This window comes from Dipodomys spectabilis, unplaced genomic scaffold (assembly GCF_019054845.1).
Source record: "Dipodomys spectabilis isolate Male_0828 unplaced genomic scaffold, ASM1905484v1 ptg000136l, whole genome shotgun sequence".
Lineage (NCBI taxonomy): Eukaryota > Metazoa > Chordata > Mammalia > Rodentia > Heteromyidae > Dipodomys > Dipodomys spectabilis.
The window spans coordinates 4,075,226-4,089,448 of NW_024870813.1; the positions used below are offsets into that span (position 1 = coordinate 4,075,226).

General features: G+C 39.7%; 1 pseudogene; it reads right to left on the bottom strand.

Moving 5' to 3' along the window:
* Positions 1–857: 857 nt before the first annotated feature.
* LOC122116564 lies at positions 858–1,445 on the bottom strand (annotated as a pseudogene).
* Between the last annotated feature and the right edge of the window lie 12,778 nt (positions 1,446–14,223).

Here is a 14,223-nt window from a genome sequence, read left to right on the forward strand (position 1 = left end):
GATGTATGTATTTCATCCCTTCCAGAGCTGAGCAGAGACTGGAAAGGGGGTCTGGCTATTCACAGGGGCCCAAATTGTCTACAAAGCAGCTTATTAAGTTAATAAGATGCAAACCATATGCTTGCTTGCTGATACCCAAGCCCCTTGAGGGTTGTAAGAGGATGATGGCACTGACCACACAGATGGAGATGACCCTCCAAACCAAGACCTGATTGTTTGCCTTTCTCTGTGCCTTTGGGGAGAGGCTCTGAGGCCATCCAGCCTGCCTGACCTGGAAGTTCCATGGAATTTGGAAAGCAGATGATTCATTTGTCCTATGGAGCCATATCAGGGTTTTGGGAATCAATTTTACACCTATATCAGATGCAGGTCAAGCAGGGAGAACCCTTAATCTTAGAATTGGCAGGAAATTCTCAAGTTCAGGTTCTGTGCTTGGGTAGTAATGGAAGCAGGCCATGACATAGAGCAAACGGAGTGAGTATGGGGCTTTCGCTGGGCAGAGTATCTCCTAATCTTGAGCCTCTTCCCCAGCATATTTTATTATTTTATTGCTGTGTAAACAGCTGACCACAAATGGCTTGCCTTCTCCAGTCAGGTCAGCTTAACTCACAGCACCGGTCCTCCAAGGGGCCTGTTGGTCTCTCTTAGGCAAAGCCAACATCAGATACAAGTCAATCTAATTTTCCATGGAACTCCCACCTTTTCTGTGTCCTGGGTTGCTGTGTAAGAGATTGGTTTCTACCTTACCATTTTACTTTGGCTTCTTTTGGTCAGAATGACCACAGTGTAGGCAATAGACTTCAAGTGATCATTCCTATATACTCTAATATAGTCATCAATTAAGTCATTTATTTATTTATTTTATTTATTTGCATTTATTTTATGCTAAATTTATTCCTGTGCCATAAGTTTTTGTTTCTTCAGTTTCTTCTGGGATACCTTTTTCTTCTGTGCAACCTCCTCTTCTGGTTTAGGAACAATCTGCTCCTTCTCAGTAAGGATCATCTCAATGTGGCAGGGGAGCTCATGTATGGGTTAATCTTACCATGGGCTCTGTAAGTTCGGAGGCGCATCTTAGGTGCTTTGTTCACCTGGATGTGTTCAATGACCAGGGAGTCTACATCTAAACCCTTCAGTTTTGCATTACTCTCTGCATTCTTAAGCATGTGCAGCAGAAATTCAGCACTCTTTTTGGGCCACCGACCTTGTGTCCAGCCCTGCTGCTTGGCCTGGGCACACCTGCCAACTCCACCATTGTAACACCAGAATGGCACACATTGCTTCTTTAACGTGACATCTTTCAGATACTTGGTCACTTTTTGGATATGCATACCCTTGATGGCCTGGGCTGTTTCTCTAGTGTTCTTAAAGTGTACATGAAGATTGGAACCTCTTGACTTGCATGATTTTGTGGGGTTTTCTGGGTCTAGATAGTAGCAAATCATTTTCACAGGTCACCTCTGGCCACTTACAGGAAGAGCAATTAAGTCATTTATTTAATAGCTCTCTGTCCCTTTCCATCTTATACCATATACCATGACATAGAGCCCAAGAAAAGTCAGGTTGACTTATATCCGAGCATCTCATCCATGCTAGAGATCAGTAGACCCCCTCAGAGATTGGTGCTGTGAGTTAAGTTGAGCTGACTCTGGAAAGTCAACCATTTATGGTCACTTCTGTCATGCAGCCAGTCCTGGAGGAGCTTGGTCCTAGAAGAAGAGAAAAACATAGGAAATCTCTAGCAGCAGAGGCAGATGCATGACCTAGAGGAATTCTTCCTTGGAGAAGGGGTATGAGAACAAGGGAAGCATGCTTTGGATGTCACCTACATTTTCTTGTCTGTAGATGAGGTTATGCATGTGCATATGAGTCCATTTCATCCAAGCCCCAGGAAGAGCAGTTAATCCACAAAAGCTTCTACAAAAGAATCTAGGTCCTAACAGTGGCAGGTTACTTTCGGCCACAGAGTCTCATACTTTAGTGGCTAATATTACATTATCAGTATCAGAATATGCTGAAAGGGGTTTGCCAATTTCATAACACACATTAGAATAGACAGTGGCTCATGCCTGTAATTGTAGTGACTGGGTAGGGTGAGATCTGAGGATAGGGGTTTAAAGCAGCCCAGGTAGGAAAAGTCCATGAGATTCTTATCCCCAGTTAACATCCCCTACCCCCAAAAAAACAAAAGATGCCAAATGTAGAGCTAAGGTTTAAGTGGTAGAGCACTAATTTTATGCACAAAAGCCAGGGACAGCACCCACCTCTGAGTGAAAACCCCAATATTGGCATACACACAAACACACACACACACACATACACACACACACACACTCCACACCACACCAAAACAAAGCAACGACAACAAAAATACTTTTCTAGTGAAAACAGAGTTTAGTCCATATGCTTGGCTATCTGGGTAAAATCAACTGTTACATCCACCCTTGTGTAACTGGTGAGTCAGAATAAGACTTTAGTGTACCATTCACACTAGAATCTAGAACTATGATTCTATTCACCCCAATTTTTTAAAAAAGACCCTGCCACTGGCTCATTACTTACAAGTGTATTAATTGATGCTGCTATATAAATATTTGCTGTATTCACCTTGTGGAGAATCTGTCCTGCAGAGGCTTTGTGTCAAGTTCCCCTGCTTGACAGAGCATCAGGATCTCAGCTAGCTTAGGCGAATGGATTGGAAGATTGTGATTCACCTGTGTAACTAATCAAGATCCCTGTGGGTGGACAAATGCATTTCAGACTTTCTTTCGCTCTGTGCTACCCAGATGAGTTTATGGAAAGAAAAGATACACAGTTTGTCCTTTCTTCTATTTTAGGGAAAGATACCGCATATCATCTTGACCAAAGATGAAATATAAATAATCATGTTTACTTAGATCAGCTTTTGACAGTTTCCTGGAGGAACTGAGGTCTTAACAGATTGAAAATAAATGAGTGATTTTCCCCAAGCCTGTTAAAGAGTTCCTTGTAAGAACAGCAGCTTGGGACAAAGTGTGCCTTGAGAATCTCAAGAAAATCCTTCACAACTTCACTCTCCTCCCAAGTAAAAGGGGGGGAGGTGCATTTCTAGATTGTAATGAAAAAAAAGTGTCACCTGAATGATCTATTGAGCCCTTCTGTAATTCTTTGGTGGTATGTATGAAACACAGAGGAGTTAAAGAAACATGCCCCTTAAAAGGAAAGAGAGAAGCTCTTGATACAGGTGGAAAAGGAATCCCAGGAAAGAAGAGACCTTTCTGGGTCAGGGAGGTCATTTATTGAGGACAAGTTCCCTTACAGTTTATTTAAGAAGTATGGTCTAGTCGATAAGACACATGTGGAGTTAGGCTGGATATTCTTATGGTATTAGAGTCCCCTTAGAACTTCACTTTCCTTATCCAAAATGAGGGGCTAAAATCACCAACTGTGGATTGGTTTTGAAGAGCAACAGTCATGTTCGTCATATAAACAACACAGTTTCTGGTACCTAATGAAGACCTTAAAGAATGGCAGATGTGTCATTACCACTAATGATAAAAGGTCAGCCCAGTTATGAGACTGTTATAGCAATGGTACCACGTAGGGGTGAGGGGAGGAGGAGAGATGGGATGTGAATGTGAGAGAAGGTTTCACTAGAAATGCTGGCTTGTGGAAGTTTTATTTACTGAGGAAATACTGATTCAAATACTGATGAATCTTTTGAAGAATGTGAATATCTGAAGTGAAGAATGAGTAGTAGGAGATAAACACAACACAGATAAGGACCAGAGTACAAAGTAATATGGCAAAGAAAACTGGTTGTTCTTAAGTAGTTTTGCCTACCAGGCAACTACTGGCCTCTATGTTAAGCATCCTTTTCTTTTCTGTTCTGTTCTGTTCTCTTCTTTTTTCTGCACCAATACTGGGGCTTGAGTAAGGGTCTTGCACTCACTTGGCTGGCACGCTACTACTTGAGCCACATCTTTATCTACAGCTATTTGCTGGTTAATTGGAGATAAGAGTCTCTTGTATATATCTGCCTGTGCTGGCTGTGAAACTGTGATTTTCATATCTCAACCTGGCTATACTTACCATCCTTAATCAAAAAAATTTAAAAAAATTCTCAAATCCTATGAAGTTGAAGTATAAGCATGACATCATAAGCAGAAAATTCTTTTGATGCATTTACAAAGCTATTAAAATAGAATACAATATCAGATTATTAATTGTATATAAGGTTACCTTCAGTACCTAAAACTATCTTAAAGGTTATATTCCTAGATGAGGTATACAGGAAACATGGAAGAATTTTATGTTGAAAGCTAGGTTTTCTTCCCAAGATATTTTATTATGCACATGCAAATATTCCAAAATCCACAAAAAGAAAATCTGAAAATCACCTTTGTCTCCAAGCACTTCAGATAAGGAATACCACTGTAATAGATTCGTTAATTTTCAAAGCAACCCAAAATGTTAGGCACTGATTCTTCCATTTTACAGTTGAAAGAGTTAGCTGTGTGGGTTCCATGTAAACTTACACATTATTCCTTCAGCAACAGAGAGCCTGTAAGAAAAAGTGACATAAATTAATGCAGTCACCAGGAAAGCCGGCTTCCCTGGAGACTAGGAAACATGAGGCTTAGTGCTACCTTGTGGGTCTTTTGAAACAGCATGCCAGCAGCCACATGGCTGAAGTGGAAAACAGAAATATCTGTCAATAGAAGAAGGCTAGGCTTGGCTGGGTCCATCTGGGGAAAATTCTTCTGGTGAGACCTGTCATCTAGGGGCAGTCAGCTTGTTCCATATTGTCTCCTCATCTGCCCATGTCCTCTCTCCTCCTGGATACAGGTCCCCCAGGAGACTGGCAGCAAGCTTAGAAGTATGGGCAGAAAAATGTACTCTGAGCCAAAGCACCACGTTGGAATAGGAACAAACTGGGGGTAAAGCAATTGTTTCTGCAAAGTGCATGCAGAGCTTTCAAAACAGCTTATAAGCACAGCCCAGAGCAAAGTGCTTGGAACAAAACAAACAAACAAACAAACAAAAAAAAAACCAATGGGCTGAGCACTGGTGGCTCACGCCTATAATCCTAGCTACTCAGGAGGTTGAGATATGAGGATCATGGTTCAAAGCCAGCTCGGGCAGGAAAGTCTGTGAGACTCTTATCTCCAATAAACCACTACAAAACCAGAAGTGGTGCTGTGGCTCAAGTAGGAGAGTGCTAGCCTTGAGCTGAAGAGCTGAGGGACAACACCCAGACTCTGAGTTCAAGCCCCATGTCCTACAGAAAAAAGAAAAGAAAAAGAACAGTGGATGACCTGTGTGAAAATGAAATGAGTGTGATGAAAGCCCAGTGCTTCAGAGTACAGAAGCACATGACTGAAGGGAAATGTCTGGGCTACTCCATCCAATTCTTGGTGTGTGACTGACCAGCCCAAAGTCTTAGAATTGTCTTCCTGTGCCTGCCCCCAGATACTTGCCCCTGGCTGGAAGCTGTGGCTTCCCTTCTGGAAAAATGTAGCAGTTCCATCTCAGGAATATAGGGCTGTGACAGGGGATGAAAACACACCATCAGCATTGCTCAAGAGACACTGCAGAAACTCCATTAACACACTAAAGCCATGAACAGACGAAAACAAATAACCAAATGGCTACCAGGTAGCTAAAACACAATTGCAAGGGGTGGGGTGGTGGGTGGAGGGTGGCTGCATGACAAAAGGAATACTCAATGAACATGTTAGATAAAGGAAGTGGGAAATGCGAAATGAGTGTCAGGAGTAGAAAATAGACAGGACCAGGGAGATGGATGGAAAGGATTACCGAACAGGAAGCCCTGGACAATTAGATGAGCCTGTTAAACAGTAACCCCCTTACACCACCTTTAGAAGTTCAAAAATTAAAAAATAAATGAATAAGTTAGCTTACAAAAAGAAAGAAAATAAGCTTTATGAAAGCAAACAAATAGCAACAACGAGAAGACAGGATAAATCTTGAAAAAGAAGAGGTCTCCTTTCCAAACACAGAGCAGATGGCTCAATTGTTAAAATTTTCTTCCCTTTACTTTGGTGAATCATGTCTTCTGCGATGGCTTATCTTCCCTGGGAATTTTAAAATGATTTTTTTACTTGACCCTGAAGTAATTATATATATATATATATATATATATATATATATAGTTTTATATATATATATATATATATATATAGTTTTATATATATATGTATTGTGCACAAATTAGCAGATGTAGTACTCAGTGGACAGCAAGCATCCTGGTCTTATAGACCATGATTGAGACCCAGCGGTTTAAGCGATTAGACTTCAAGATGAATCTTCATCTGGCTGGCTATATACTAAATAAGGGAGCGAGCAGGGTGACTATTCCCCCTTTCAAGTTCAAATGAATGAATCAATGTTAGATGGGGACAGGCTCTTCTGCTGTCACTCCTTGAATATCTTCTATCAGTTGTTGAGCGGATCATGGACAAACACTCAGCATCGCCCTCCGAGTTTAAAAGTCATTGATATTATTGATAGCAATGTATATGTTACATATTTTCCTCATATGTATCACATTCACACAAGGCAGATTAATTCAGAGAAGCACAGCACAACCTCCTGGCCTAATTTCTGCCCTGTACCAACGATGAGCTGACATGTCAAGCAGTTAATAGACTTGAACACAGTCTCACAGTTTATGTCACAGTCAGAATTAATCCCAACCCTGTGTGATCTAAAGTCAATAGACTTTCATTTCATCACTTTGGAGAAGTGTATGACACATGCCAGAGCCCAAGCGAGAGCGAGAGTGGATGCCAAGGCTGGGCCCAAGGCTCATCTGTCACCGATCGCCGTATTGGCAAGTCCACTGCATACAGTATGTGAAGGCCTTTGAGAAGGGGCTGGCGAATTCCTTTTTGATATTTTCATATCTCAGACCTGTAACTTTGATGAATGAGGCTCTCCTAGCATGGGCTTACATGACAGGGGAAGCAGCGTCTGGTCTTTCTCACCCATGGTTGAACCGACAGCTGAGAATATTGCCGGTCTCACCTCAGGATGGTGCGACTCATGAGTCTCACCTCAGGATGGTGCGACTCATGAGTTTTTAACTTCATCGGGGTTTAAAAGCATATTAAGGTATTCATGCCAGATTCTCTTTTCAGCACTGGGTTTAACAAATTATTCTTTATTATAAAATATTCTTTGTGGGGGATAATTTGGTCCACTTGTAGGGCCAAGTAACAGAATTGTTCCCAGCATATTGTTTAAAGTTTTTTAAAGAGATAAATGTACAAGAGTGCAGGCATGTATTGTATATTGATGACTTCATCAATACACTATACATACACACATTATATATATATATATATATATATATATAAAGATATATATATACACACACATATATATATATATAATTTATACATCCTTAGCATAACTTTACATCTTAATGTAACCACTCTAAACTTCTTCAAAATGTGTCTTAATATTAGTTCTTTACATCCTTTTGTTACTTGGGGTATCAGCTCATCAACCTTGTCCCTCCTCCAACAACATCAGACTCATCTCATTGTGCCTGAGTTATTCCATGTAGCATACGGATCTTTCATTCTATCCATGTTGTCCCCAATGACAAAAGCTTATTCTTTTTCAGGGCTGAATAGTAGCCCATTGTGTTTCATGTTTAAACTGATGTGCACATTAAACAGTATTAGTGAGGAGGATATTAAACATAGGAGATATAAACCTCTCATTAAATGCTTGAGAGGCTGATAGGTCCCTAAGCACAGTAAACTTCAATGAAACTATCTGGCATGTGGAGTGCCATGGTTCTGAGTCACTGATTAGCCCCAGAGAGCCTTGATTTTTCTCTTCTTCTATTTTCTTCCCAATGTCATGGATGTTATTATATGGTATGTGGCTAGGAAATAGTATATGCTCTTTGCCTAGGAAATAGTATATGCTCAGGAAGAAGATGTTTCCTCTCCCCCCCGACTTTTACCATTTGTTAAATAATGTCAACTTCTTAATATGAAGTTTTTATCCCCCTCAGAGTGCTGAGGTGAATGCTGATAGTGTCTCAAGTTTAGGCAATGACAGAGGTTCTCAGGCTTGGGAGATATTTGTGAGGATGATGTATGGCTCTTTAACAACACCAGGCTTGGGGGAGGGGATGGATAATACTCCCTCTGACTGTATCAGAATGCCATCCCTGGTGCAGATGTGGGCATGTTGATCTAGATAAGGACATTTCTCTTCCTTTGGTAGGCAAAAGCTAGAGAAGGAGGGTCGGACTACAATTGGAAGAAAACTTGTGAAATATTGCTACAGAGACTTTGCCGGAGTTCATGACTCCTGGGGATCCAGAAAGGCAAGATGTGGGCCTCAGCATCTGGGAAGACACATTTCTAATGTGAGCTCATGTCTCCAGGAAAATCGATCAAGCTCGAAACTACGTGGACAGCATCTCACAAAGCCAACTGCATCTCGCCAGTAGAGACAAACCAGCAGGGAGACAGTCTCAAAAAAGCTGTGCTTAGCACAAGCCAAGGCTCCCATATGCTGAGAATGGAAGATGAGTGAACATAGGAAGGCAGGAAATTAGAGAAATGAAGACTTTTATTGTAAGCTAGAAATAAGGCTTCACAGATTTTATTGGGCCATAATCAAGACTTGTTTGCATTTTTCTAATGTGATAGGGCAGTATCATAAAGAGACTCCCCATGGACTTACACGTGAAGTCACATTTTTTATTTCTATAAGTCACCCCTACTGTAGGAACTTGACATGTTTAATTGTCCAGCAAACACACTTATGACAAGTGGGCTAATCAGGGGCTTGTCCAGCTCTTACCACAAATATATTACTGTAAATCCAGAAATCAGATGGTAGACTGCTTTCCCAAATGGGGAAGATTGAGTAGCCACAGTGATTCTAGAAAAAGCATTTAGTCCTGATTTTATATCTCATAAAATGAATTACAGCAACATTTTCAAACTGTTATTTATTGTAAGATTAGTATCTGTCATTGTAAAAGCTATTTAGCCAAATGGATCATTGAGTTCAGAAGAAAGGAGTAAGTTAACATGGAAAAAGGGAGCTTTTTATAATTAAACTATTGCTATGAGGTTTTGTAAAAAGACATTTTTGAGACTTAGTATAGTGGAAGCAAGGGGAAAAAGCAGGACAATTTTATTCCATATCTTAGGAAAATATATTAGGTAGACTTCCTATTGCTTTTCATTCTTAGAAAAGACTACTTCCTTTGTTCATTAATACGGTCCTTCAATAAAGTTACAAGCAGACTTAGTAGAAAACCCAAATTATGGAAACTTATAGGGAGAGAAGAAGGAAGAGAAGGAAGGGGAAAGGGAGGAAGTGGAATGAGAAAAGAGGAAAGGGAAAAGGAAGAGTAAAAGTAGGAGAAGGATGAGAAAAAGAGGGAGGAAGAAAGGGAAGAAGAGAAAAGTGAGGAAGAAGAGGATGATAAAGAGCAACAAGAGGAGGATGAAGGTGGGAGAAGAAAAGAGGAAAAAGAAGAGGAAGGGGAAAGGGAGGTGTGTGAAGAAGAAAAGGAGAAACAGTAGGAGAAGAAACAAAGGGAAGAAGGAGAAGAAGAGGAAGAGGAAGAAGCGTAAAAAAGGAGGAAAGAGTAGAGGAGGAAGAGAAAGAGGGGGGAGAAAGAAGAGAACTGATTGATAAGAATTCATGGTATATTGGAACTCAAAAAATTAAATCCCCCAACAACAAATCCTCAAAGAAACAACTGTCCAATAAATAAGTGGGCTAAAGACTTAAAGAGAAACTTCTCTGAAGAAGAAAGAAGGATGGCCAATAGACACATGAAGAAATGCTCAACATCCTTAGCCATAAAAGAAATGCAAATCAAAACAACATTGAGATACCACCTCACTCCAGTTAGAATGGCAAAAATCAAGAACTCTAACAACAACAGATGCTGGAGGGGATGTGGACAGAAGGAAACCTTACTTCATTGTTGGTGGGAATGTAAACTTGTTCAACCACTTTGGAAAGTAGTATGGAGGTTCCTCAAAAGACTTCACATAGAGCTCCCCTATGACCCAGCAATCCCACTTTTGGGCATTTACCCAAATGTTTACAAACAAGGCCACACTAAAGCTACCAGCACAACTATGTTTATTGCAGCATTATTTACCATAGCTAAGATATGGAACCAGCCCAGATGCCCCTCAGTAGATGAATGGATCAAGAAGATGTGATATATATACACAATGGAATTCTATGCCTCCATCAGAAAGAATGACATTGCCCCATTTGTTAGGAAATGGAAAGGCATGGAAAAAAATATACTAAATGAAGTAAGACAGGCCCAAAGAAACATAGGTCCCATGGTTTCCCTTATTTGCAATATCTAGTATATGTATGAGTCAAGAGGAAAAGGTCAGATAATGTGATGTTAGGAAAATGAACCTTTAGATATGTATTTTAATGTTTTTTTCTTTCATGCATTTGTTTCTAACACATTTATAAGATTATCTCTTTGTTGCTTTGTATGTCCCTCCCTCACAGTATAACCCCTGCTTTCACTATATTTGATGTCAGTATAACTTGTGGAGGAGATGGGGAAAAACAAGTAGTTTAAGGATACAGGTTGACCTGTTGCAACAATGAGAAGTACAAGTTGTCATGTCGAAAACGAGCTTTACAACGTTGGTGGGGGGGAGGGGGGGAGGATTGGGTGTGGGGGTGGGGGGGGAGGCTGGGAAGGGATGTGAAGGGTAAACAAAGGAGGAGGCTGCAATGTTTGATAAGAAATGTACTTATTATCCTGCCCATGTAATTGTAACCCCTTTGTACAGTATGTTCACAAAAATAAAATAAAAAAAAAGAATTCATGGTATAATCATTTTGAGGCATATCTAAGAGGTAAACAGCCAAGATAGAAAAAATATGATTAGACAGCAAAACAATAAAAAAGCCCAAAAATAGCCAACTTACTGAGTGAGTTAATATTTCATTCTTCCTTACTCAAGTGACCCCATTTGCCAAATCCAAACCATAGAAGGGCATCCCTGTAGGCCTTCTTGATGAGCAGGAGAATGTGTCATGATTAGTCTTACTGAGATAAAGTCAGCCAGAGTGGATAGAGAGGATAAAGATGGATCTTTGTAGGCTGTACTCAGTTATGAGTAAAATACTTTAGTAATAAGAATGCATTTACCAATGTCAAGTTTTGTCCAAGATGACCACTTCTGTTTATTTAAGGCATGCTCGTGTTCTAGGAATTTTGTTGAAAAGAATCAAATTTTTTTTTGTTTTTTTTTTAATTTTATTTTTGTGAACATACTGTACAGAGGGGTTACAATTTCATGGGCAGGATAATGTGTACATTTCTTATCAAGCATTGCAGCCTCCTCCTTTGTTTACCCTTCACATCCCTTCCCAGCCTCCAATCAAATGTTTTTGAAAACAAAACACTGCATGTAGTTTTCAAGGTTCTCTGAGAAGTAGTAATGCTAATTTCAGGGATGAGGAGACTTATCCATGAACAAAAACCTGATGTTTCAGACATAAAGAATGACTTAATTTCGGCTCAAACATATTTTGAGAAACGAAAGCTCTATTCTCTATTGAGGGTTTAATAACTACAAGAATACCAAACCATTTGTATAATCCAGGCTCTGATGGCTCATGACTGCAATTCTAGCTACTCAGGAGCCTGAGATTTGAGAATCAAGGTTCAAAGCCAGCCTAGGCAGGCAAATCAAGAGACTCTTATCTCCAATTAATTTAAAAAAACCAGAAGTAGAGTAAGTATAGCTAAGTGGTAGAGAGTCAGCCTTGAACAAAAAATCCAAGCAAGAATTTGAGTCCCTGAGTTCAAGCCCCAGCAAATACCAAAATGAGACAAAAGATTAGAAAAACAAACCCAAGTCATTGGCATGACATTATGCATATATAGATATAAATAGGTATATATACATACATATGTGTGTACCTATGTATATACACATATATGTGTATATGTGAATATACACACACACATATATATGTGTATACATGTGTATATATATATATGCATTAGTATGACATTCTATATTATTCTTTTTCTTTCAGAAAAATTCTTTCCAATCATATTTTTCTTGGTTCTAAATCTTTCTTTCTTTCTTCCTTCCTTCCTTTCTTTCTTTCTTTTTCCTTCCTTCCTTCCTTCCTTCCTTCCTTCCTTCCTTCCTTCCTTCCTTCCTTCCTTCCTTCCTTCCTTCCTTCCTTCCTTCCTTCCTTCCTTTCTTTCTTTCTTTCTTTCTTTCTTTCTTTCTTTCTTTCTTTCTTTCTTTCTCTCTTGTGTGTGTGTGTGTATACCAGTTCTGGGGCTTGAACTCTCTGTTTGAGGCCATTCAAGTCTGGTACTCTTGAGCCATGCTTCCAATTCTGGCTTTTTGGTAGTTAATTGCAGAATCTCAGGAGATTACCATCTGAGATTCTCAGATGTCAGGCTCTTGAGTAGAAAGGATTACAGGTGTGTGAGGCACTGGTACTCGGCTCAGTAGTATTCTTTTTGTGCATGTGTTAGTACTTTTTGTTCCTCCTTCCTTTCCTACTTTTCCTTCCTTCCTTCCTTCCTTCCTTCCTTCCTTCCTTCCTTCCTTCCTTCCTTCCTTCCTTCCTTCCTTCCTTCCTTCTTTCCTTCCTTCTTCTCTTCCTCACCGTCTTCTTGTTCTTCTCTTTTAATTGAGATGCTATCTTATCATACAGTCCGTGGTGGCCTCATACTTCTAAATGTTAGGATTACGAGTGTGTGCCACCACACCTGTCTTGCATTAAAAATTAAATTGAACCTATTTTGTTCTGATAATCCAATTTCATGACCCAGCTGCCAACAGTAAATGCCATTCCTAACTTCTTTCAGTATTGTGTTGTCTGTCTTTATAATGAAATAGCTAATTAATTTATAAAAGGAAAAGGCTAATTTTGGCCCACAGTTTTGAAATTTTCCTGTCGAAGAGTAGGCAAGACCATTATTTCAGGTTTCTGGTAGGTAAGATGGATGGAAAATAAATGTTCAGTGTAAACTACTCTTTTCATGGCTAGAAAGCAAAGAGGAAGAGGAAAGTGGCAGGGTCTCACAATCCCTTTCAAGGCCATGACCCAACCTCTAAAGGTCTCACCTCTTGATCATACCCCCAGTCCTATTCAGATCACCCTGGGGATCCCACTTTTCATTCTTATTTTTATTGTGAAAATATTGTACAGAGGGGTTACAGTTATGTGAGCAAGGTAATGAGTACATTTCTTATCAAGCACTGTCGCCTCCTCCTTTGTTTTTCCCCTACCATCCCTCCCCTCTCCCCACACCTAAATTGTTTGTTTTGCAACATAGTGTCTTATACATCTCATTGTTACAATGGGTCAACCAGTATCCCTATTTACACATTTTGTTTTTTCCCTTCCCCTCCCCAAATTATACTGACATCAAATACAGTGAAAACAGTGGTTATACTATGGAGGAGGAACATACAAAGCAAAAAAAAAAAAAAAAAAAACACACACACATGGTACCTTTTAAATATGTTAAAAACAATAGCAAGAAAGAACAAAACCACTTGTGTCCCTATCTTGGGGTTCATTTCACTTAACTTCATCTTATCTGGTCATGTGTACATAGTTTTTGACCTTTTCTACTTGTCCCAGGCATATACTAGTTATTGCATATAAGGGAAACCATGGGACCTATGTTTCGCATAGAAGCAACCACTACAGCTATCCTGTAGCATACCAAAATAAAAGTCAAACCCATAATACATCACTCCTAGATTGAATGATCTCAAACAGCTTCTCTTTGCCAAGTGGTAGTATATGATCTTGCATTTGTTCATTGCTCATGCTACATGGAATCCAGGGTGAGGAATCCAGAGCACAATGTATAGAAGAGCGAATATTAAAACAGAATCAGGGAGGTAATTCTTGTTCTGACTGGCCCCAATGACTACACTTATGCAGAAAGTTTCCCTTTGGTTATTCTCAACTCTGTGGTATTCCATGAGAAAGAGGGGTTTCCTACTCTTATTGGAAGGCACCCATTGCATTATTTTAGTATAATAAGTGGAAAATACTCAGCAGATGTTTAAAAAAGAGGCTTCTCAGCTATTTACAAATAACTGTCCAGTTAACAAAGATATAAAATCAAAAGTTTCTTAAATACCTAACAAGTGCCCAGGGCTATGCCGGATTTTCAGTGTACTAGTGTATGCTGAAATAACA